At 33.5% G+C, this 27,680-nt stretch overlaps 1 protein-coding gene across 1 annotated transcript in view; it reads right to left on the bottom strand.

Moving 5' to 3' along the window:
* Positions 1 to 27,680, bottom strand: part of LOC148945328 (tachykinin-like peptides receptor 86C) — a 668,425-nt gene that overhangs the window by 357,198 nt on the left and 283,547 nt on the right. The gene's annotated exons all lie outside the window — the stretch shown is intronic.

The following is a 27,680-nucleotide window of genomic DNA, read 5'->3' as shown; positions in this document are numbered from 1 at the left end:
AGATGAGTTGTGTCAATAATTCTATACCATATCTAAAAGAAATAATTATGGCTCTTTTTACGCTGTAAAATTTTCCAGGTAATTTTACCACAAGATTTAATGCCACATTGGAGCTTAGAGATTTAGCACTAACACGAACTATCTGTAAATTTGCAACGACAATACCAAAAATGTTTTTACTACAAATTTAGTAAATAACCAAAATCTACTGAATATACTTGTAGTTGACTGAGCACCATTCAAACTAACTTAGGGAAATCTCTATGTTTTATCATAGATACATTTTTTGCTTAAATTACATATCTTATAGTATTACTCCTAGTTTTCTCAGTAAAAATATTTTTTTTTGTGAAATCACTACCATTCACACTAAAACTACCAATATGTATGCACAAACTACTTATTTTTATAGTAAAATTACCAATTTTCACAGTAATGTTTATTTTTATTTATGAGAAGACAAATGTTCCCTGTTAAGTTATTGTAAAAATTAGTGATGTTATGTCAAGTTACGAAGACAATTTTTTGATAGAAAGTTATTTATTAGGGGCAGAAGAATTTTTTTGAAGGTTAGTATATAAACATTTATATTATAACGTCGAAAATAAAATATCTTTGCATATTTTATGGTTACGAAAAAGGACATTATTTACCACCACCTAAAAAATAAATTTTGGTCACGTACTCCATGTGCCAAGACAGTAGCGATGTGTATTCTTCCTTAAACCCTTCCCTCTATCGTCCTAGAAGTCAAATTTGTCTTGTTTCTCTCGTACTCCAACATCCCCTAAAGTTTCAATTCGATATCCCAGCCATTCTCAAAGTAATAAATATTGTTAGTCCTGATATTTCTAAAGCCCTTTTGGCCTGGGGATAATCAAAAATTTCAAAATGTTTAACCGAAAATCGCTAAATTATTGATTGAACTATCTTATTAAGTCACTAAAAAGAAATATTTTTCACAAAAGAAGTTTTTCAAAGAAAAGTAAAGAACTGCATTAAATCAAAGACAAGCACAAATAAATTCAGATAATAATTCAAGTTTAAAAGGAACAAAAATCACTGTCAAATAATAAATGAGACTCAAAACGAGATAAAATTACAACGAATACTCAAATTTGACGTAGAACGAAAAGAAATTACTAGAAACAGGAGAAAGGCTATGCCTTCTAAAAATAACAGCATCATTTGTGTTCTACTAAAATACTTTATATTTTCAGAAGAAAATTTTTATTTTTTATAATATCAACAACATCAAATACAAAAAAAAATTGAAACTTCTTTCAAAATGGTCTAAAAAATAGAAAATGACAAATTTTTTTTTTATAATCTATCAAAATTAGCGAAAAGGAGGGGTTAAAATGGATTGAGCTTTACATAACATAGATATAAAATTGATCTAAGTTATACAATGCATGAATGAAAAGTGGGCGAAAAACAAAATATGTTCTACTTTTTAGTCCACTTTGAAAAGAAGTTGATTTTTTTATTTGTTATTTTCGACGTTTTAATCTTCTTAAGACAAAAGTTTGTCTTATCTGTCTTATTCTACAAAGATTCTAACCTAAATTGCTATAGCCACAGACCAAAGTGTTCTTACCGCTGCTCTATCAAGTCTTGTGTAATTAAATAAAAAAAAAAAAAAAAAAAACAGTTTCTCCAACCGCAAGTAAAGAGCAACTTAGGAACTCAAACCGACCAGAAATTGTTCCGTATATGAAGGGGTTGCCCCTCCTCAATACCTTGGTCTTGACGCTAAAGTTTTTTATTTAGCACTTTTGAAAAAGATTCCTATTCCAATTAAACGGTCCTTGTGTTTCAGGAGTCGTTCTTAAAAAATTGGGAAAAGCTGTCAAACTTTAGCGTAAAAAAGAAGGTATTGAGGAGGGGGCAACCCCTTCTTATATGGAATAATTTCTGTTCGTTTTGAGTTTTAGTGTTGCTCCTGGGTTTCGGTTGAAAAAACTTGTTTTTTTTTATTCAATTGCTGATCGTTTTTCAAATGATGCTGGTAAATCTAGCTCACCCACCATGAAAAAGTCCCTACCCTTACGGAAAACTCCTTCTTGAAAAGTTCCTTTCGCAAAAAAATATATCACCTCCCCGTAAGATTTTTTCCATACAATTCTATCCTCGCTTAAAATTCATCCCCTCTCCGTAAGATTTTCTGCAGAAGATTCAGCCGAAAAAATTTCCTTGCGCATACTTCCATTAAAAAAGGACTTTAAGCTCTAATCGTTTTTCCGATCATTTCAGATTATTTCCTGAAAACTCCAAACACAAAGAAAATTTCACTGGGACAATTCGCCCTGAAAATTTCCTCGTGAAAAAGTGAATAGGCAAAGACAAAGTAAGAAAAATAAAAATAATTCCGTATAGGAACTCTATCAAATCTCCCTAGCGTAAAATTTCTCCTGGAAACTTGACCCCCGGAAATTTCACTCTAAACGGAAAATTATAACCATGGAAACACATGCCAAGGACAAAATCCCCCTCCCCCCAAAAAAAAGTCTGCATACTACCCAATAACAAGTACTATACGTAAGCAATGGGCAAATTTTTTAACTTAAAGACCTATCCCCAGGGGCTGGGGGGCATGTTATCTGCAAAGGCAAAACTTTTTAACTTTTCAACTATATTAAAAATCAGACTTTCTCAAAATTTTGATCAGCGGATCTCGGGGAAAAAGTTATGCGGGAGGAGGCTAGTGGTCCTCCAATCTTTTTGGTCACTTAAAAAGGGCACTAGAACTATTCATTTCCATTCAATTGAGCCTTCTTCCGATGTTCTAAAAACATTGGCTCGGGATGATCACAGTAGAATGCTTATAATGAATTTTCTTGGCTTATGTTCCTTCCTGTGCTATTTCCTTGGCTTATGTTTCTTCCTGTGCTATTTGCTTGGCTTGTTCCTTCCTGTGCTATTTGCTTGGCTTATGTTCCTTCCTGTGCTATTTGCTTGGCTTATGTTCCTTCCTGTGCTATTTTCTTGGCTTACGTTCCTTCCTGTGCTATTTGCTTGGCTTATGTTACTTCCTGTGCTATTTGCTTGGCTTATGTTCCTTCCCGTCCTATTTGCTTGGCTAGTTCCTTCCTGTGCTATTTGCTTGGCTTATGTTCCTTCCTGTGCTATTTGCTTGGCTTATGTTCCTTCCTGTGCTATTTGCTTGGCTTATGTTCCTTCCCGTGCTATTTGCTTGGCTTACGTTCCTTCCTGTGCTATTTGCTTGTCTTATGTTCCTTCCTGTGCCATTTTCTTGGCTTACGTTCCTTCCTATGCTATTCTATGGCATTATGTTCCTTGGTACCTTTCCAGAGCATGGCCTTATGGATTCTATGGCATTATGTTCCTTCCCATGCTATTCTATGCCACTATGTTCCTTCCTATGCTATTTGCTTAATGCTCTACAGCTTTTCAAAGAGAGTGAGTATCCTCAACGGGTTTTTGAGACACTTTCATCATAACATTTTTTTTTATCTTGAAGCATCATAACAGTTTATACAGCCAAATCGTATTCAAAATATTTTCTTGGAAAGAAATCTAAGTTTTGTATTAATTTTGGGTATCTATGGATATTCATTGAGTTATATAATTAAGGAAGTTGCTAATTAGAGAATAGTAGGCTAAATTCAGAATTGATTGATTGACATATGCTGTTAAAAGCTAAATCCATTTGCAAACAAGGATATAACATTCGCGAAATAAACTGTATGAACGATTTTATTTGAATAGTAGGAAAAAAAAAACAGAGATAGATAACATTTGCGAATTGGATCATATGAAGATGGAGAAAAAGGGTTATACTGATTAGCAGTTAAGGTACCCCCGAAGGGCTTGTTAACTCAGGTAATTTGTTATAAATTTGAAACAACATCAATCTATGAAAATGAATAACGATGATAGAACAACATTGTGAGTTCACCTAGCTTTACCTCTCCGATGTGGTCTGTATAATACACAAGTGGTGTTTGAACAGTGTTGTCAATTTAAAATAGGGTCTAACGTTATAGTATACTAAAAAGTTGATACTAAGAGAAATGTAGATGGCAATAAAATAATTCTAATAATGAAATTCATAAAAAACCTAAGAAATCCTTGCAATTAATGTAGTATGGTGTTTGTGAGTACGAACCGTCAAGGATCATAAGCACCAACGACCCTAACCACCAGAAACCTCAACCCCCAAAGGTCCCCTATCCCTAAACTCGAAGGGGGCCCCCCTCCCCTTCAAGTTTTTGGCCCCCCTCCCCCAATTTTTTTTTGAATTTTTTTTGGAACTTTTTTAAACTTTTTTTTATTATTTTTGTTTAACATGATATAATTTTTTCAACTTTTTTTTACATGTTTTTGAATGAGAAGAAACACTTAAAAAAAAAAAAATCACATTTAATATTTTCCAAACTCAAAATAAGAATGGTATAGACATGTTAGTCATGACCTTTACTATTATAAAAATAATGTTTGTAGTAGCACTGTTTTTATTGGACTAAAAAAATTTTTTGGACTTCGAAATTATCCACTTTTTTTTACGTATCTTAAAATGACATAAAACATGCTTACGGCTCTAACAATTGTACTCTATGCTTGCTCAGAGACATGATACGGCTTTCCCACTGGTACTTTATGGCGGGTTATAGACACTACCTAGTTTATTGCTTGTATTAAATCAGTATTTTTTACGCAGTGGAACGATAAAAACATAAGACATATCTTTAAAAAAAGTGAAGATGGAGCATTTTAATAAAGTGTGTTCACATGACAATGTTATTGTAGCATTGAATGCCAACAAGGAGAAGTATTTAAACTATGAAACAAGTACAAGTGGTACCATTATTGGAAATGTATGCATGCATTCTCATGACAGTAAGGAATTAAATTTCTTTGGGGTACCGAAAAAATTCAATTCTTATGTTGGTGGATATGCAAGATTGAGATCTCCAGAGATGATTACACTCAAAGAGAATGTCAACATAAAAATAATCGTTGATGATAGAGGACAACTCCTTGCTACTGTTGCAGGTAACACATTACCTACTGATACATCCTATCGTCAGAACATTCTAAACGTTTAATATGCTAGCATACTCTAAAAATAATGAACACATAACAATGTAATGCATAATATATTTTTAATGAAATAATGCTATGTAGAATATTAATACAAAAATATATTATGATACATTATTAATATCAATGATCAACTTTGGACATTTTGAATCTGTTCCATAAAATAGTTCACCATGTTCTCTCTTGATATTGTAGTTATTGTCTTCTCTTAGTTCGTAATCAGTAGAATAATCATTATTCCATTTTGAGTCATACACAATTTTTACTGGTGTGTCATCGAAAGGCTCAATATGCTTTTCGTCTTTGGTATTATTTGGTTCATTGACTGCTTGATCAATGCCAGTAACGTTTGCTGGTACTTTGATTTTCACCGATTCATCTTTATATTCCATAGTGATATTTTCTGCCAATGGGCTTTTTATTTTTCTGCCAATTTCACTGTCTATTATCACATTATTTTTACACAGGTAACAATTTCGGCTTGTATACAAGATATAGTTTATTATATAAACTATATTATATATTATAAAAAGGCCATATTATATATATTATAAACTATATATTATATAAAAGTCACGGGGTACACTCTTTTTGTCTGTGTCTTTTTCGGTTTTTGTGTCTGAATCTACGCATTTGTATGTGTTTTGTCTCTCTCACTCTTTTTGCCTGTGTGTCTGATCGGGTGTTTTCTTATTCCAATGCACGCCTTTCTCGGTTTGTGTGTCTGAATCTAAGCATTTGTATGTGTTTTTTTGTCTATCTCACTCTTTTTGCCACGTGTCTGGGCGGGTGTTTGCTTATTCCAATGTATGTCTTTCTCTGTGTGACTGAATCTACGTATCAATTTTGTCCGACATATCCGACAAATGATGAGGAAAAAGCATTTATTCAGTCTGATACTTAGATTTTTTCAATTTTATCCGATGTATCTAACATAGGATGTTGATTAAAAAAATTATTCACTCTAACACTTAGATTTTGTCAATTATATTCGATGTATCTGACAAAAGATGTTGATAAAAAAAAAATTATGGACGCTAACACTTAGATTTTGTCAATTTTGTCCGACATGTCAGTTTTAACCAACATATCCGACAAATGATGTTGATAATACATTTATTCACTCTGGTACTTAGATTTTGTCATTTTTATCGAATATATTCGACAAAGGATGCTGAATAAGTATTTATTCAGTATGATACTTAGATTTTGACAATTATAATCGATGTATCTGACAATAGATGTTGATATAGAAAAAATTATTCACTCTGACGCTTAGACTTTTTAAATTTTATCCCATGTATTCGAGAAAGGGTTGTTGATATAGAATTTAATCAAACTAATACTTAGATTTGGTCAATGTTATCCGATATACCTGACAAATGATGTTGATAATGCATTTAGAGGATTTTGATAAAGCATTTATTCACTCTGGTATTTAGATTTTGTCAATTTTATACCCTGTATTTGAGAAAGGGATGTTGATAAATCATTTATTCAATCTGATACTTAGATTTTGTCAATTTTATCTGATATACCCGACAAAGGATGTTGATAATGAATTTATTCACTCAAGTAATAAAAAAATTATTCACTCTAGTACATAGATTTTGTCAATTTTATCTGACGTATACGACAAAGGATGCTAAAAAAGCATTTATTCACTCTGATACTTAAATTTTGTAAATTTTATTCAACATGTCTAACAAAGGATACTGATAATAAAGTATTTATTCACACTCTGACACTTACATTTTGTCAGTTTTATCCAACATATCCGACAAAGGATGGTGACAAAGCATTTATTCGCTCTGATACTTAGATTTTGTCAATTTTATTCAACATATCCGACAAAGGATGCTGATAAAGTATTTATTCACAGTCTGAAAATTAGATTTTCTTAATTTTATCCGATGTATCTGGCAAAAGATGTTGATAAAAAAAATTATTCACTGTAATACTTAGATTTTGTCAATTTTATCCTATATATCCGAGAAAGGGATGTTGATATAGAATTTAATCAATTTGATAATGAGATTTTGTCAATTTTATCCGACATATCCGATAAAAGATGTTGTTATAGCATTTATTAACTCTGATATATAGATTTTGTCAAATATTATTCGATGCATCTGACAAAGGTTGTTGATAAAAAAAATTTATTGACTCCAACACTTAGATTTTGTCAATTTTACCCCATGTATTCGAGAAAGGGATGTTGATATAGAATTTAATCAATCTGATACTTAGACTTTGTCAGTTTTATCAGATATAGCCGACAAATGGTGTTGGTAATGCATTTAAAGGATGTTGATAAAGCATTTATTCACTCTGATACTTCGATTTTGTTAATTTTATCCCATGTATCCAAGAAAGGGATGTTGATATGGAACTTAATCACTCTGATACTTAGATTTTGTCAATTTTATCCGACATATCCGATAAAGGATGTTGATAAAGTATTTATTCGCTCTGATATTTAGATTTGGTCTGTTGTTTTCGATGCATCTGACAAAGGATGTTGTTTGAAGTGAATTTAATCGATAAAAAATGTTAATACAGAATCTGTTATATTTTCTAACAATTTCCTGCATTAAATTTCTGTATTGTGCATCCCAGAGGTGAATTCAAGAGAGAATTTGTTACTTACTTACTTACAGTTTTTCATAATGACATGTCCAACAACTGATGTTAATAAAGAATTTATTCATTCTGATACCTAGATTTTGTCAATGCTACCCCATGTGTCTGACAATAGATGTATGCAAATTTCTTTTCTTACATCTCCAATGTTTTAATAGACATTCTAAACGTTTGATATGCTAGCTTACTCTAAGAATAATGAACACATAACAATGTAATGTATAATATATTTTTAATGAAATAATGCTATGTAGAATAATAATACAAAAATATATTATGATACATTATTAATATCAATCATCAACTTTGGACATTTTGAATCTGTTCCATAAAATGGTTCACCATGTTCTCTCTTGATACTGCAGCTATTTTCTTCTCTTAGTTCGTTATCAGTAGAATAATCATTATTCCACTTTAAGTCATACACAATTTTTACTGGTGTGTCACCGACCGGCTCAATATGCTTTTCGTCTTTGGTATTTTTGTTCATTAACTTTTTCATCAATGGCAGTAATATTTCCTGGTACTTTGTTTTTCACCGATTCATCTTTATATTCCATAGTGATATTTTATGCCAATGACCTTTTTATTTTTCTGTCAATATCACTGTCTATATCATAAACCATATCTTGTCTACGTGCCGAAACTGTTACCTGTGTAAAAATAATGTGATAATAGACAGTGAAATTGACAGAAAAATAAAAACAAAACTTTTTACAGTTCGTTACCACGAACTTTTTGATATTGCTTTTTTGTAATTTTACTTTGCCTATTCACCCGCTTATGTTGTTTTATTTATACAAGGAGAGAGTATTAAAAAACTGGGGGGAGGGCTTTTGTCGTTTTATTATTGCACTGTCATTGGAAGTGCACATACTGACACGATTTAGAAGTAATTGAACATTCGGAAGATATCGAAAAATGTGTACTTTGAGCAAAATGCGATATATTTAAAATACCAAAAAAAAGTTTCTTCCTTCTAACGATAATTCCGACTTCCTATAATTAAGCTAAATCTAGTTTCAAAAATGATAAGTCCTTAATCAGCAAAGAGAAAAAGTGCAGTCAATTTCGCAGGAAGTTTAAACGATAAGAACCGTGTGAACGTTAAAATCATCAAAAATATTTAAGACGTATTATTGGACGAAGGGTTCGCATCCTTGGGCCACTTGAGCCAATGGTGGGCCAGTTCTTACAGTGCAGGACTAAAGAGCTGTGTTTGATAGTGGTGTAAAATTGCTTTTTGAAAGGAATCGTAATTCAGAATCAGGACCATTTAGATAGAATTATTTCGGCGTACGATCTTTGCAATTCTTTGATTGTTGTATCTCAGTCACCGTTATTGTCAATTGAAGTGATCTACCGCTGTTCACCTAAATATGTAAGTCTCAATAAATCCATTGCCTTTTACCTGTGTTTATTTCATTTTATATGTCCATATCTAGCCTAATGATAGCTAATTAGTTCGCATGTTTCCAAAGGCACGTTCCCAGGGAATCTGATCTTCAGATCGCTCGAAGAAAAGAGGTCACATTTATATGGCTACACATGTTATTTTCTCTCAATAATTGAGGGTGGCGCGGTTATAAATTTACTTCACTTCCCATCGTTGTGGCGCAGGGCTGGATGCCACAATCTTTAGCGCTATAAGCGGTGCTATCGTAGAACTTATAAGGTGTAAGTTCACGACCTTTGAGCATAATATTACCTTCGACGCGGTCAATATTTATTACCAATTAAGCCCAGTCCTTTTCTTTTTCAGCCACATTTTTATAGGCACAAAAAATATTCATCGCTACAAATGGTGCAGCCGGAAATTGGAGGAAAACTTGCGAACTAATTAGGCTATAAGACTGTAATTTAAATTTAATTATTGGAGAGATACAGACATATAAGTAAAGTGATTAGGCCTATTGCCGCTAAGCTACTACAGGGAAACCATTTAGATATCTCATAGGAGATAATAGCCTCCCCCAAAATAGGTTAAGTGAAAAAATAAATTTATTTTGAGTTGATTCAATACTTGTATGCAAATATACTATATTTTTATTTTCTTTAAGTTTTAACTGGTGGAAGTTGGGAAAACTGAGTCAAGTTGACTAAATAAAAATTGTATATTGAAACAGAAATGGCTTTGTCAAAAGAGGAAGGTAAATGGACTTCGCTTTTAGCGGCATTCGAATTAGCAAAACTTCGAGTAGCTTTGCTTGAACTTTGGCTATTAGAAATAAATTTGTATCCCCTCAAAGAGTTGGGTACAATAGAAAAAATGGAGAAAAGGCTCAATGAAGAATTGTAAAATGAAATAAAAATAGCATTCAGTTTTTAACAAGTAGAAGCAAGTGTATAATTAGTAGTTTTTTTAGTGTTAGTAATAAATGCAATGTAGTAGTGCCGTATATTACTAAATTATAAAGTATTTGAACCGTGAATTGAAAGAACAAAATAAAAGATAATACGTAAAGAAAAACAAAATCTTGCTGGACCGATGAAACGTTGGTATAAACAGAAGAATTTTAGGCATAATAGTAGCAAATGGGGTCCTAATTCAGCCTTACTACAGGTACAGGCTATAAACTTATTGTTCAAGAATAACACTGCTACAATTTAGCAAAGGAAGCACATAAATTGTGGTCCGAACAATTTTAGGTTAGAAGCTGCCATTTCCGAGTGTTTTAGGAGTAGAAATGGCAATAGAATTACCTTTGTTAAAGCTAACAAATACTAAGTTAGTTATGTAGTTTTACAAGCAAAGGGGAGGAAAAGATATCTAAATATATAATTAAATAACTTGATAAAAGGGATGAAAAAAAACGAGAAAATTAACCTTATATGTAAGAAAACAAAAGTGGAAGTTTAGCAAAAGTCGCCGAAGGAAGCAAGTTACCCAGCTGTGACTGGAACTCCGCATAAGGCGAGAAATTCGGCGAAAGAAACCGTTAATCACAGAAAATGTAGGCACGGGGATAGGTCTTAAAAGGTTCTCCTTTACCTACACAGATGACCTTCATCTGAATAATGGTGTTAGAAAAAATTCAAATTCTGAATTAGCTCCGCAAAATGAGTCACAAGAAAGTTCAAATTTGAATTTTAAAACATGGCTGCTTTAGAGCCATGTAGATGTAAAACAAGCCAGTGTTCATGCCTGTTTACAAAGAATATAAGCCCACATTAGGACAAACAGAGAAGGCAATGCATCGTTTTGGGATAGCTGATATTGATAATTCTGGTCCGCTCTTACGGTTACTCAATGAAGAATCATCCTCAAGCCTAGTCTGATTATAAATCAGTAGAGTTTAGTCGAATATCAGATAGATTTTATATCATATAAATACGATCTGATAGTAGAAATGAAATAGAGTGAAGCCAATAATCCCTTATATCCCAATTAGTCGACAAATAGATTGTGCCTAGAAAGCCAACAGAAACCTTATCACGGAAATAATTAAACAGGGCGTTAATAGGTGACACTTAACTTTAAAATTAGTGCATTTAAACTAACAATATTACACATATTTAGAATCAACTTTAAAATGTAATTCCTTTTATATGTATATTGAAAAAAAATATAATTTGGGGGAACGAGTTAAAAAAAAAAGAAAAAAGGATAGCAGTATAATTATGTGCTGCTAGCTTACCTATTTATTTGCTGCTTACTCGAAAAATACAATGCAAAATTAGATTGTATAGCGATTATTAACTAAGCTTTAAAGGTATATCTCAACCGGTCATAAAGGCATATAACAACCAAAATAAAGCTTGGGAGTCCAAACTTTACTTCCATAACGTATCTAATCCTAAAATATTTATTCTGTTTTACGCCTACAAATCAGTTTTCTTTGCCCAATGCCACAGAATGATTATATAATAAAAAATAACCTAAGTTAAAAAAATTAAAGTGCCTTAGAAAAAAAAATAATAACAAAGCAGTAAAAAAACGAATTTTGCGAAAAACGGGTAATATTAATGATAAATTAATTCTAGAAACAAACAATAAGATGAGGCTTAAGAATATCATCATGATCCTCGTTGTTCACGCAGTGGCCCAAGATATTGTAAAACATAGAGTAATATTCAAGCATGAAAATTCATTGCTAGCTAGCCATGACGCATGGAAGATCTTTATGAAATTGAACCCCAAACCCTTCGAGGCCTTATTTCAACAAGTAAAAATACTAGAAAGAAACACGAATGAACTCAAAGAATCGACCAATTTCTGGTGGAACATACTATTGGCCGTATGTTTCGTATTCGCGACTTCCCTGACCATAAGAACCCTATTGACTTGTAATTACGGAAAAATCCTGAGACTAATAAGGCGAAAACCAAGAGAAGAACACGGGGAAACAGCTGAAATTCAGAGGTTAAACCCAAAACCCCATGAGAACATCTAAGCCAAGAAAAAGGGAAGACATTAGAAAACGAGCGGGTATAAAGGTCTCCAATCGTCCTTGCTATGTCTTTTTCCCTCAGTGTAAGGTTGTTTACGTAAAACCGTGTGGCTATGACGCTGCAACATGCGTTTCTTAAACAGCACGGACGTGCGTGAACAATGCAGGCATGAAATATGTTGTAAAATTAGACCTCAAAAATTAATCATGTAGCATAAACTCTGTTTAAATTATTATTTTAAATATAATGTAAAATTAACTAAGTGTTGAAAGAAGTTAAAACAAAGTGTATGTAGTAGTGAATATTAGAAAGTATAATAAGAGACCACACTTAAAGTTAAAGAATTAATCTTTTATATCGTCGTTAGGCTATATCAACTTAAAAGAAACTTCTATGTATTGAATTTCCCAATGGGAATTAAGTCGTTTTATTATAACCAACACGATAAAAATTTTGTTTTGTGTACTAAAACTAGTGTATTTATTTAACTCTGTCTCATAGCGTAAAATTCATGTACCCAATCAATACGTGACTTATTTGTACTATGAGCATTTACTTTAAAGAACGTGTGATTCTGCATCGTTATCTATATTACATGAAGTGGAGTGACACATTTGATATAGATCATTACAATAAGTTGCCCAGTGCAGACACAACCTGGTAGCATCTATTTTCATCATACCTCAACCAACGAAGAGTACTCACCATACACTCCAGGCAATTTGCATCCCAGATTCGTCTACGAAAACAACAGTTACCTTCGATCATTGTTTTTTCGACCACAAACCATATTACGTATAAGGTAACATTATATTTGAATCTCAGTATCCACTGCTTTATCGAACTATATAATCACATAAATGCTGAGAACCCCATCGATCAGTACAAGATATAAGTACATGAATATCGCCTTTGATAATCATTATGGACCCATATACCATATGACCGTATAGTCATGATATTTGATGACCTCAAAAAACTATTTATGTGTCACAGACTTACGCGTCGAATCCCTTTCGACCATCTCTCGAAATCCATCCTATCCCCTCTGTGGGGAAAGTTCATATCTCTGTTACCCCATAGATGTTACGAGATAATTTCTGAACAATGGACCTGGAAACCAAAATTGACCCCAGTGACCAACCCCTCAGTGACAATATACCCCTCCCACAAGTTAAAGACAATATGTTGAAGGAGTCACTATAGTTTGATGTCGACCTGTTCCAAACCCAAACTTCAATTCCCCCATGATTAACCTAGGAATTACCGCAAAGGTTAATAGATGCAAGCCATGAGCTAACAATTTTATAAGAGGCACAAATGAACAATTTTGTGCGAGAATACATTCTCTATGTGCCTCAAAATATCCCAAAAATGATATGCTGAGAAGAACATAAACGCACTCCCAGTGTTCGACCCCTTAATGATAAGGCACCCTATGAACTATCAAAAAACAGGTGAGAACGAACCCTGATAGCAAATTCCAACACCTGTAGTTGGAAGCATCAATTCCAAGTTTACAATTAGAGAAAGCTCATCGTGTGAACACAATCGTGCTTGAACTGTCCCATGAAGAAACCATAACGTAAGTGCTTTAAGAAATTTTGCCAAGACGAAAAGAATGAAGGACAATAATCTACAACAGAAGGATTGAGTACACTAGAGACTCGAAGGTGATGAAATAGATGTGAATTTACATATGTTACTTCTTAATAACTTTGATAACTAAAAAATCCCAATATCCTGTCATTAACGTTGCATAGCAAACATCCCCAGTGAAAGTGTTTTAATGTTACCAGTGAATATGCTAAACCCAATATTGTGTGTTTTAAATCGTTCTTGCATGTAATGTTAGATGTCCAGATATAGTTAGGTGTAGTATTATCATGTTATTCATTTAATGTAGTATAGATAGAGAGTAGTATGCCATATAAACAGCAAAATAAAAAAAAACCTTGTAAAAAGTGAATTCCAAAAAAATGTGAAGGTAGAATAGCCCCAACCTTGTTGGAAATGTAAAAGTAATCAGTGTTAGATGTAGAAGAAAAAAACCTTTAGTACAGTAGCTAGCCTAGAACCATGAATAATCTTAGTCCGGTAAATGAATTTTAGATAGTGACGTAGAATAAAATGAGAAAAGTAATAGAGAAAATTTTTAGCACTCCTGATTAAGCCATAACATAAATATAAAATAAATATGTAGAAGAAATAGTTAATAAATTGCGAACATTTTATAAGTCCAAAGGCAAGCAAATACTAATGACGGGACGTCATTAATTGATGGGAAGGGTATTATGTACTCTGAGCAAAATGCGATATATTTAAAATACCAAAATAAAGTTCCTTCCTTCTAAACATAATTCCGACTTCCTATAATTAAGCTAAATCTAGTTTCAAAAATGAAAAGTCTTTAATCAGCAAAGAGAAAAAGTGCAGTCACTTTCACAGGAAGTTCAAACGATAAGAACCGTTTGAACGTCTAAATCATTAAAAATATTTGAGACGTACTATTGGACGAAGGGTTCGCATCCTTGGGCCACTTGAGCCAATTGCGAGCCAGTCCTTACAGCGCAGGACGATAGAACTGCGTTTGATAGTGGGGTAAAAGTGCTTTTTAAAAAGATTGGTAATTCAGAATCAGGACCACTTAGATAGAATTATTTCGGCGTACGATCTTTGCAATTCTTTGATTGTTGGTTCTCAGTCACCGTTATTGTCATTTGAAGTGACTCATTGCTGCTTACCTAAATATGTAAGTCTCAATAAATCCATTGCTTTTTACCTGTGTTTATTTCATTTTATGTATCCTTATCTAGCCTAATGATAGCTAATTAGTTCGTATATCTCCAAAGGTACGTTCCCAGGGAATTTGATCTTCAAATCGCTCGAGGAAAGGAGGTCACATTTATATGGCTACACATGTTATTTTCTCTCAATCATACCGACCTAATAAATTTATTAAATTTATAACAAAAAAAAGTAAGAAAAAAGTTGGCGAGTTGAGGAAACAAAATTCATTAAGTTCAGTACTACCCATAAGAAGTTAAGAGCCTAAGAAAGTTTGCCTGATGTTTGAAAAAAGGGGGGAGGTAAGCATCCCTTAAAAATCAAAGAATTTTAATAAAAATCCCACCATCGAATTTAGCGCATCAGAGAACCCTACTGTAAATTTCGTATCGAAATAATAGTCCCATCGTATCGTAACAATAGTCCTTGAAGATTGGGAGAAGGTGCATTCGAACGGAAAATTAAAAGTTCTGATGCCCTTCTTAAGTAGCCAAAAACATCGGAGGGCAAACTAGTCCCTTTCCAACGCTTTCCATAAAGTTGTCCGATCAAAATTTGGAGATTGTCATTTTGTTAAACATAGTTGAAAGATCCAATAACTATGTCATTAGGGTTAACATAACCCCCCACAGTCCGTGGGGAGAAACCTGTATGTTATGAAATTTGCCCAGTGTTTACGTATAGTATTTGTTATTGGGAAGTATACAGACATTTTCCGGGGGGGGGGGGTGTGATTTTGTGTTTGGGGGGGGTCTCTATAGGCAGAATTTTCCGTGGAGAGGGAGAACTCTCCGCATAGGCGGAATTTTCCGTGGAGACGGAGGTTTCCGAAGAATGGAGTTTCCAGGGGAAATTTTACATTGGGAAGATTTGACAGATTTCCTATACGGAATTATTTTTATTTGTCTTACTTTCTCTTTGCCAACTCAATTTGGCATGTGGAGATGTTCCGGGGGAATTATTGGGGGGGTATTTTCAGCGTGTTTGGATTTGAAATCCAAACACGCTGAAAATAGCCTCCGGATAATTCCCCCGGAACACCTCCACATGCCAAATTGAGTTGGCAAAGAGAAAGTAAGACAAATAAAAATAATTCCGTATAGGAAATCTGTCAAATCTTCCCAATGTAAAATTTCCCCTGGAAACTCCATTCTTCGGAAACCTCCGTCTCCACGGAAAATTCTGCCTATGCGGAGAGTTCTCCCTCTCCACGGAAAATTCTGCCTATAGAGACCCACCCCAAACACAAAATCACACCCCCCCCTCCCCGGAAAATGTCTTTATACTTCCCTATATCAAATACTATACGTAAACAATGGGTAAATTTCATACCTTACAGGTTTCTCCTCACGGGCTGTGGGGAGTCATGTTACCCCTAAAGGCAAAATTATTGGATCTTTCAACTATCTATAACAAAATGATAATTTCAAAATGTTGATCGAACAACTTTATGGAAAGCGTTGGAAAGGGACTAGTTTGCCCTCCGATGTTTTTGGCTACTTAAGAAGGGCATCAGAACTTTTAATTTTCCGTTCGAATGCACCTTCTCCCAATCTTCAAGGACTATTGTTACGATACGATGGGACTATTATTTCGATACGAAATTTACAGTAGGGTTCTCTGATGCGCTAAATTCGATGGTGGGATTTTTATTAAAATTCTTTGATTTTTAAGGGATGCTTACCTCCCCCTTTTTTCAAAGATCAGGCAAACTTTCTTAGGCTCTTAACTTCTTATGGGTAGTACTGAACTTAATGAATTTTGTTTCCTCAACTCGCCAACTTTTTTCTTACTTTTTTTTTGTTATAAATTTAATAAATTTATTAGGTCGGTATGATTGAGAGAAAATAACATGTGTAGCCATATAAATGTGACCTCTTTTCTTCGAGCGATCTGAAGATCAAATTCCCTGGGAACGTACCTTTGGAGACATACGAACTAATTAGCTATCATTAGGCTAGATAAGGACATATAAAATGAAATAAACACAGGTAAAAAGCAATGGATTTATTGAGACTTACATATTTAGGTAAGCAGCAACGAGTCACTTCAAATGACAATAACGGTGACTGAGAACCAACAATCAAAGAATTGCAAAGATCGTACGCCGAAATAATTCTATCTAAGTGGTCCTGATTCTGAATTACCAATCTTTTTAAAAAGCACTTTTACCCCACTATCAAACGCAGTTCTATCGTCCTGCGCTGTAAGGACTGGCTCGCAATTGGCTCAAGTGGCCCAAGGATGCGAACCCTTCGTCCAATAGTACGTCTCAAATATTTTTAATGATTTAGACGTTCAAACGGTTCTTATCGTTTGAACTTCCTGTGAAAGTGACTGCACTTTTTCTCTTTGCTGATTAAAGACTTTTCATTTTTGAAACTAGATTTAGCTTAATTATAGGAAGTCGGAATTATGTTTAGAAGGAAGGAACTTTATTTTGGTATTTTAAATATATCGCATTTTGCTCAGAGTACATAATACCCTTCCCATCAATTAATGACGTCCCGTCATTAGTATTTGCTTGCCTTTGGACTTATAAAATGTTCGCAATTTATTAACTATTTCTTCTACATATTTATTTTATATTTATGTTATGGCTTAATCAGGAGTGCTAAAAATTTTCTCTATTACTTTTCTCATTATATTCTACGTCCCTATCTAAAATTCATCTACTGGACTAAGATTATTCATGGTTCTAGGCTAGCTACTGTATTAAGGATTTTTTTCTTCTACATCTAACACTGATTAATTTTACATTTCCAACAAGGTTGGGGCTATTCTACCTTCACATTTTTTTTGAATTCGCTTTTTACAAGGTTTTTTTTTTATTTTGCTGTTTATATAGCACACTACTTTCTATCTATGCTACATTAAATGAATAACATGATAATACTACACCTAACTATATCTGGACATCTAACATTACATGCAAGAACGATTTAAAACACACAATATTGGGTTTACCATATTCACTGGTAACATTAAAACACTTTCACTGGGGATGTTTGCTATGCAACGTTAATGATAGGATATTGGGATTTTTTAGTTATCAAAGTTATTAAGAAGTAACATATGTAAATTCACATCTATTTCATCACCTTCGAGTCTCTAGTGTACTCAATCCTTCTGTTGTAGATTATTGTCCTTCATTCTTTTCGTCTTGGCAAAATTTCTTAAAGCACTTACGTTATGGTTTCTTCATGGGACAGTTCAAGCACGATTGTGTTCACACGATGAGCTTTCTCTAATTGTAAACTTGGAATTGATGCTTCCAACTATAGGTGTTGGAATTTTGCTATCAGGGTTGGTTCTCACCTGCTTTTTGATAGTTCATAGTGTGCCTTTTCATTAAGGGGTCAAAAACTGGGAGTGCGTTTATTTTCTTCTCAGCATATCATTTTTGGGATATTTTGAGGCACACAGAGAATGTATTCTCGCATAAAATTGTTCATTTGTGCCTCTTATAAAATCGTTAGCTCATGGCTTGCGTCTATTAACCTGTGTGGTAATTCCTAGGTTAATCATGGGGGAATTGAAGTTTGGGTTTGGAACAGGTCAACATCAAACAATAGTGACTACTTTAAAAGGGTGTCTTTAACTTGTGGGAGGGGCCTATTGTCACTAAGGGTTTGGTCATTGGGGTTAATTTTGGTTTCCAGGTCCATTGTTCAGAAACTACCTCGCAACATTTATGGGATAACAGAGATATGAACTTTCCCCACAGAGGGGATAGGATGGATTTCGAGAGATGGTCGAAAGGGATTCGACGCGTAAGTCTGTGACACATAAATAGTTTTTTTTGAGGTCATCAAATATCGTGACTATACGGTCATATGGTATATGGGTCCATAATGATTATCAAAGGCGATATTCATGTACTTATATCTTGTACTGATCGATGGGGTTCTCAGCATTTATGTGATTATATAGTTCGATAAAGCAGTGGATACTGAGATTCAAATATAATGTTACCTTATAGGTAATATGGTTTGTGGTTGAAGAAACAATGATCGAAGGTAACTGTTGTTTTCGTAGACGAATCTGGGATGCAAATTGCCTGGAGTGTATGGTGAGTACTCTTCGTTGGTTGAGGTATGATGAAAATAGATGCTACTTGGTTGTGTCTGCACTGGGCAACTCATTGTAATGATCGATATCCAATATGTCACTCCACTTCATGTAATATAGATAACGAGGCAGGATCACACGTTCTTTAAAGTAAATACTCATAGTACAAATAAGTCACGTATTGACTGGGTACATGAATTTTACGCTATGAGACAGAGTTAAATAAATACACTAGTTTTAATACACAAAACGAAATTTTTATCGTGTTGGTTATAATAAAACGACTTAATTCCCATTGGGAAATTCAATACATAGAAGTTTCTTTTAAGTTGATATAGCCTAACGACGATATAAAAGATTAATTCTTTAACTTTAAGTGTGGTCTCTTATTATACTTTCTAATATTCACTACTACATACACTTTATTTTAACTTCTTTCAACACTTAGTTAATTTTACATTAGATTTAAAATAATCATTTAAACAGAGTTTATGCTACTTGATTAATTTTTGAGGTCTAATGTTACAGCATGTGTAATGTCTGCATTGCTCACGCACGTCCGCGCTGTTTAAGAAACGCAAGTTGGAGCGTCATAGCCACACGGTTTTACGCAAACAACCTTACACTGAGGGAAAAAGACATAGCAAGGACGATTGGAGACCTTTATACCCGCTCGTTTTCTAATGTCTTCCCTTTTTCTTGGCTTAGATGTTCTCATGGGGTTTTGGGTTTAACCTCTGAATTTCAGCTGTTTCCCCGTGTTCTTCTCTTGGTTTTCGCCTTATTAGTCTCAGGATTTTTCCGTAATTACAAGTCAATGGGGTTCTTATGGTCAGGGAAGTCGCGAATACGAAACATACGGCCAATAGTATGTTCCACCAGAAATTGGTCGATTCTTTGAGTTCATTCGTGTTTCTTTCTAGTATTTTTACTTGTTGAAACAAGGTCTCGAAGGGTTTGGGGTCCAATTTCATAAAAATCTTCCATGCGTCATGGCTAGCTAGCAATGAATTTTCATGCTTGAATATTACTTTATATTTTACAATATCTTGGGCCACTGCGTGAACAACGAGGATTATGATGATATTCTTAAGCCTCATCTTATTTTTTGTTTCTAGAATTAATTTATCATTAATTTTACCCATTTTTCGCAAAATTTGTTTTTTTACTGCTTTGTTATTATTTTTTTTTCAAAGGCACTTTAATTTTTTTAACTTAGGTTATTTTTTATTATATAATCATTCTGTGGCATTGGCCAAAGAAAACTGATTTGTAGGCGTAAAACAGAATAAATATTTTAGGATTAGATACGTTATGGGAGTAAAGTTGGGACTTCCAAGCTTTATTTTGGTTGTTATATGCCTTTATGACCGGTTGAGATATACCTTTAAAGCTTAGTTAATAATCGCTATACAATCTAATTTTGCATTGTATTTTTCGAGTAAGCAGCAAATAAATAAGTAAGCTAGCAGCACATAATTATACTGTTATCCCTTTTTTTTTTTTTTATTACTTGTTCCCACAAATTATATTTTTTTCAATATACGTATCAAAAGAATTACATTTTAAAGTTGATTCTAAATATGTGTAATACAGTTATCTTAAATGTACCATTTTAAAAGTTAAGTGTAACCTATTAACGCCCTGTGTAATTGTTTCCGTGATAAGGCTTCTGTTGGCTTTCTAGGCACAATCTATTTGTCGACTAATTGGGATATAAGGGATTATTGGCTTCACTCTATTTCATTTCTACTATCAGATCGTATTTATATGATATAAAATCTATCTGATATTCGACTAAACTCTACTGATTTATAATCAGACTAGACTTGAGGATGATTCTTCATTGAGTAACCGTAAGAGCGGACCAGAATTATCAATATCAGCTATCCCAAAACGATGCATTGCCTTCTCTGTTTGTCCTAATGTGGGCTTATATTCTTTGTAAACAGGCATGAACACTGGCTTGTTTTACATCTACATGGCTCTAAAGCAGCCATGTTTTAAAATTCAAATTTGAACTTTCTTGTGACTCATTTTGCGGAGCTAATTCATAATTTGAATTTTTTCTAACACCATTATTCAGATGAAGGTCATCTGTGTAGGTAAAGGAGACCCTTTTAAGACCTATCCCCATGCCTCCATTTTCTGTGATTAACGGTTTCTTTCGCCGAATTTCTCGCCTTATGCAGAGTTCCAGTCACAGCTGGGTAACAACTCTTTTGTTTTTGCTTCCTTCAGCGACTTTTGCTAAGCTTCCACTTTTGTTTTCTCACATATAAGGTTACTTTTATCGTTTTTTTTTCATCCGTTTCCTCAAGTAATTTAATTATATATCTATATATCTTTTCCTTCCCTTTGCTTGTGAAACTACATAACTAACCTAGTATTTGTTAGCTTTAACAAAGGTAATTCTATTGCCATTTCTACTCCTAAAACACTCGGAAATGGCAGCTTCTAACCTAAAATTGTTCGGACCACAATTTATGTGCTTCCTTTGCTAAATTGTAGCAGTGTTATTCTTGAACAATAAGTTTATAGCCTGTACCTGTAGTAAGGCTGAATTAGGACCCCATTTGCTACTATTATGCCTAAAATTCTTCTGTTTCTACCAACGTTTCATCGGTCCAGCAAGATTTTGTTTTTCTTTACGTATTATCTTTTATTTTGTTCTTTCAATTCACGGTTCAAATACTTTATAATTTAGTAATATACGGCACTACTACATTGCATTTATTACTAACACTAAAAAAATTACTAACTATACATTTTCTTTTACTTGTTAAAAACTGAATACTATTTTTATTTCATTTTACAATTCTTCATTGAGCCTTTTCTCCATTTTTTCTATTGTACCCAACTCTTTGAGGGGATACAAATTTATTTCTAATAGCCAAAGTTCAAGCAAAGCTACTCGAAGTTTTGCTAATTCGAATGCCGCTAAAAGCGAAGTCCATTTACCTTCCTCTTTTGACAAAGCCATTTCTGTTTCAATATACAATTTTTATTTAGTCAACTTGACTCAGTTTTCCCAACTTCCACCAGTTAAAACTTAAAGAAAATAAAAATATAGTATATTTGCATACAAGTATTGAATCAACTCAAAATAAATTTATTTTTTCACTTAACCTATTTGGGGGGAGGCTATTATCTCCAATGAGATATCTAAATGGTTTCCCTGTAGTAGCTTAGCGGCAATAGGCCTAATCACTTTACTTATATGTCTGTATCTATCCAATAATTAAATTTAAATTACAAAGTCTTATAGCCTAATTAGTTCGCAAGTTTTCCTCCAATTTCCGGCTGCACCATTTGTAGCGATGAATATTTTTTGTGCCTATAAAAATGTGGCTGTAAAAGAAAAGGACTGGGCTTAATTGGTAATAAATATTGACCGCGTCGAAGGTAATATTATGCTCAAAGGTCGTGAACTTACACCTTATAAGTTCTACGATAGCACCGCTTATAGCGCTAAAGATTGTGCCATCGAGCCCTGCGCCACAACAATGGGGAGTGAAGTAAATTTATAACCGCGCCACCCTCAATTATTGAGAGAAAATAACATGTGTAGCCATATAAATGTGACCTCTTTTCTTCGAGCGATCTGAAGATCAGATTCCCTGGGAACGTGCCTTTGGAAACATGCGAACTAATTAGCTATCATTAGGCTAGATATGGACATATAAAATGAAATAAACACAGGTAAAAGGCAATGGATTTATTGAGACTTACATATTTAGGTGAACAGCGGTAGATCACTTCAATTGACAATAACGGTGACTGAGATACAACAATCAAAGAATTGCAAAGATCGTACGCCGAAATAATTCTATCTAAATGGTCCTGATTCTGAATTACGATTCCTTTCAAAAAGCAATTTTACACCACTATCAAACACAGCTCTTTAGTCCTGCACTGTAAGAACTGGCCCACCATTGGCTCAAGTGGCCCAAGGATGCGAACCCTTCGTCCAATAATACGTCTTAAATATTTTTGATGATTTTAACGTTCACACGGTTCTTATCGTTTAAACTTCCTGCGAAATTGACTGCACTTTTTCTCTTTGCTGATTAAGGACTTATCATTTTTGAAACTAGATTTAGCTTAATTATAGGAAGTCGGAATTATCGTTAGAAGGAAGAAACTTTTTTTTGGTATTTTAAATATATCGCATTTTGCTCAAAGTACACATTTTTCGATATCTTCCGAATGTTCAATTACTTCTAAATCGTGTCAGTATGTGCACTTCCAATGACAGTGCAATAATAAAACGACAAAAGCCCTCCCCCCAGTTTTTTAATACTCTCTCCTTGTATAAATAAAACAACATAAGCGGGTGAATAGGCAAAGTAAAATTACAAAAAAGCAATATCAAAAAGTTCGTGGTAACGAACTGTAAAAAGTTTTGTTTTTATTTTTCTGTCAATTTCACTGTCTATTATCACATTATTTTTACACAGGTAACAGTTTCGGCACGTAGACAAGATATGGTTTATGATATAGACAGTGATATTGACAGAAAAATAAAAAGGGCATTGGCAGAAAATATCACTATGGAATATAAAGATGAATCTGTGAAAAACAAAGGACCAGGAAACGTTACTGCCATTGATCAAACAGTCAATGAACCAAATAATACCAAAGACGAAAAGCATATTGAGCCTGTCGATGACACACCAGTAAAAATTGTGCATGACTCAAAATGGTATAATGATTATTCTACTGATTACGAACTAAGAGAAGACAATAGCTACAATATCAAGAGAGAACATGGTGAACCATTTTATGGAACAGATTCAAAATATCCAAAGTTGATGATTGATATTAATAATGTATCATAATATATTTTTTTATTATTATTCTACATGGCATTATTTCATTAAAAATATATTATGCATTACATTGTTATGTGTTCATTATTCTTAGAGTAAGCTAGCATATCAAACGTTTAGAATGTCTATTAAAACATTGGAGATGTAAGAAAAGGAATTTGCATATATCTATTGTCAGACACATGGGGTAGCATTGACAAAATCTAGGTATCAGAATGAATAAATTCTTTATTAACATCAGTTGTTGGACATGTCATTATGAAAAATTGTAAGTAAGTAAGTAAAAAAATCTTTCGTGAATTCACCTCTTGGATACACAATACAGAAATTTAATGCAGGAAATTATGAAAAAATTGAACAAATTTTTTATTAACATTCTTTATCGATTGAATTCGCTTCCATCAACATCCTTTGTCAGATACATCGAATAAAATTGACAAAATGTAAATATCAGAGCGAATAAATACTTTATCAACATCCTTTATCGGATATGTCGGATAAAATTGACAAAATCTAAGTATCAGAGTGATTAAGTTCCATATCAACATCCCTTTCTTGGATACATGGGATAAAATTAACAAAATCGAAGTATCAGAGTGAATAAATGCTTTATCAACATCCTTTAAATGCATTACCAACACCATTTGTCGGCTATATCTGATAAAACTGACAAAGTCTAAGTATCAGATTGATTAAATTCTATATCAACATCCCTTTCTCGAATACATGGGGTAAAATTGACAAAATCTAAGTGTTGGAGTCAATAAATTTTTTTTATCAACAACCTTTGTCAGATGCATCGAATAATATTTGACAAAATCTATATATCAGAGTTAATAAATGCTATAACAACATCTTTTATCGGATATGTCGGATAAAATTGACAAAATCTCATTATCAAATTGTCTTACTTTGTCTTTGCCTATTCACTTTTTCACGAGGAAATTTTCAGGGGGAATTTTCCCAGTGAAATTTTCTTTGTGTTTGGAGTTTCCAGGAAATAATTTCCACGGAAGGGGGATTTCTGAAATGATCAGAAAAACGATTAGAGCTTAAACTCCTTTTTTAATGAAAGTATGCTAAGGAAGCTTTTCAGGCTGAATCTTCTGCGGAAAATCTCACGGAGGGGGATGAATTTTAAACGAGGATAGAATTGTATGGAGAAAATCTTACGGGGAGGGGGTATATTTTCATGAGAGGAACTTTTCAAGAAGGAGTTTCCCGTAAGGGTAGGGACTTTTTCATAGTGGGTGAGCCAGATTTACCTGCATCATTTGAAAAACGACCAGCAATTGAATAAAAAAACAAAACAAGTTTATTCAACCGAAAGTCAGGAGCAACATTAAAACTCAAAACGAACAGAAATTATTCCATATAAGAAGGGGTTGCCCCCTCCTCAATACCTTCCTCTTTACGCTAAAGTTTGACAGCTTTTTCCGAATTTTTTAAGAACGACTCCTGAAACACAAGGACCGTTTAATTGGAATAGGAATCTTTTTCAAAAGTGCTAAATAAAAAACTTTAGCGTCAAGACCAAGGTATTGAGGAGGGGCGCAACCTTTTCATATACGGAACAATTTCTGGTCGTTTTGAGTTTCTAAGTTGCTTCTTTACTTGCGGCTTGGAGAAAACTTGTTGTTAATATTTTTTTTATTTAATTACACAAGACTTGATAGAGCAGCGGTAAGAACACTTTGGTCTGTGGCTATAGCAATTTAGTTTAGAATCTTTGTAGAATAAGACAGATAAGACAAACTTTTGTCTTAGAGAAGATTAAAACGTCGAATATATATATATATATATATATATATATATATATATATATATATATATATATATATATATATATATATATATATATATATATATATATATATATATATATATATATATATATATATATATATATATATATATATATATATATATATATATATATATATATATATAATATATATATATATATATATATATATATATATATATATATATTATATATTCGACGTTTTAATCTTCTCTAAGACAAAAGTTTGTCTTATCTGTCTTATTCTACTAAGATTCTAAACTAAATTGCTATAGCCACAGACCAAAGTTTTCTTACCGCTGCTCTATCAAGTCTTGTGTAATTAAATAAAAAAAAATATTAACAACAGTTTCTCCAGCCGCAAGTAAAGAGCAACTTAGAAACTCAAAACGACCAGAAATTGTTCCGTATATGAAGGGTTTCCCCCTTCCTCAAGACCTTGGTCTTGACGCTAAAGTTTTTTATTTAGCACTTTTGAAAAAGATTCCTATTCCAATTAACCGGTCCTTGTGTTTCAGGAGTCGTTCTTAAAAAATTCGGAAAAGCTGTCAAACTTTAGCGTAAAGAGGAAGGTATTGCGGAGGGGCCAACCCCTTCTTATATGGAATAATTTCTGTTCGTTTTGAGTTTTAATGTTGCTCCTGACTTTCGGTTGAATAAACTTGTTTTGTTTTTTTATTCAATTGCCGGTCGTTTTTAAAATGATGCAGGTAAATCTGGCTCACCCACTATGAAAAAGTCCCTACCCTTACGGGAAACTCCTTCTTGAAAAGTTCCTCTCGCAAAAAATATACCCCCTCCCCGTAAGATTTTCTCCATACAATTCTATCCTCGCTTAAAATTCATCCCCCCTCCGTAAGATTTTCCGCAGAAGATTCAGCCTGAAAAAACTTCCTTAGCATACTTTCATTAAAAAAGGAGTTTAAGCTCTAATCGTTTTTCTGATCATTTCAGAAATCCCCCTTCCGTGGAAATTATTTCCTGGAAACTCCAAACACAAAGAAAATTTCACTGGGACAATTCGCCCTGAAAATTTCCTCGTGAAAAAGTGAATAGGCAAAGACAAAGTAAGAAAAATAAAAATAATTCCGTATAGGAACTCTATCAAATCTCCCTAGTGCAAAATTTCCCCTGGAAAGTTGACCCCCAGAAATTTCACTCCACACAGAAAATTATAACCAAGGAAACACATGCCAAGCACAAACTCCCCCTCCCCCCAAAAATGTCTGCATACTACCCAATAACAAATACTATACGTAAACAATGGGCAAATTTTTAACTTAAAGACCTATCCCCAGGGGCTGGGGGGCATGTTATCTGCAAAGGCAAAACGTTTTTACTTTTCAACTATGTTAAAAATCAGACTGTCTCAAAATTTTGATCAGCGGATTTCGGGGAAAAAGTAATGTGGGAGGGGGCTAGTGGTCCTCCAATCTTTTTGGTCTCTTAAAAAGGGCACTAAAACTTTTCATTTTCAATTCAAATGAGCCTTCTCCCGATGTTCTAGGACCATTAGCTTGGGACGATCACCCCTGAAGAAAAAAACAACAAAAATAAACCCATCCGTGATCTTTATTCTAAAAAAAAAAAATTCCAAAAAAGGGGTGTGGAAGGGGGCTAGTGGCCCTTCAATCTTTTTGGTCAGTTAAAAAGGGCACTATAACTTTTCATTTCCATTCAAGTGAGCCCTCTCCCGGTGTTCTAGGACCATTGGCTCGGTACGATCACCCCTGAAGAAAAAAAAAACAAAACAAAAATAACTGTATCCGTGATCTTTCTTCTGACAAAAAAATATATAAAATTCCACGTTTTTGCATATAGGAGCTTGAAACCTCTACAGTAGGGTTCTCTGATACGCTGAATCTGATTATGTGCTTTTCAGTAAGAATCCTTGACTTTTAGGGAGTGTTTTCTCCCTGTTTCAAAAATCAAACAAATTTTCCCAGGCTTCCAGCCTTTTATGGGTAACAGTAAGCTTAATGAATCCTATATATTTAGAATCATCATAATATTCCAATTCTTTTGATATAATTTATTGATATCAAAATTCCGTTTTTTAGAGTATCGGTGACCATTGAGCCGTG

The sequence above is a fragment of the Artemia sp. Qi Xiang Cuo genome, chromosome 13 (genome assembly GCF_049724085.1).
Source record: "Artemia sp. Qi Xiang Cuo chromosome 13, ASM4972408v1, whole genome shotgun sequence".
Lineage (NCBI taxonomy): Eukaryota > Metazoa > Arthropoda > Branchiopoda > Anostraca > Artemiidae > Artemia > Artemia sp. Qi Xiang Cuo.
Note: the sequence above shows the minus strand (reverse complement) of the source record. Positions and strands in the feature narration are given on the sequence as shown.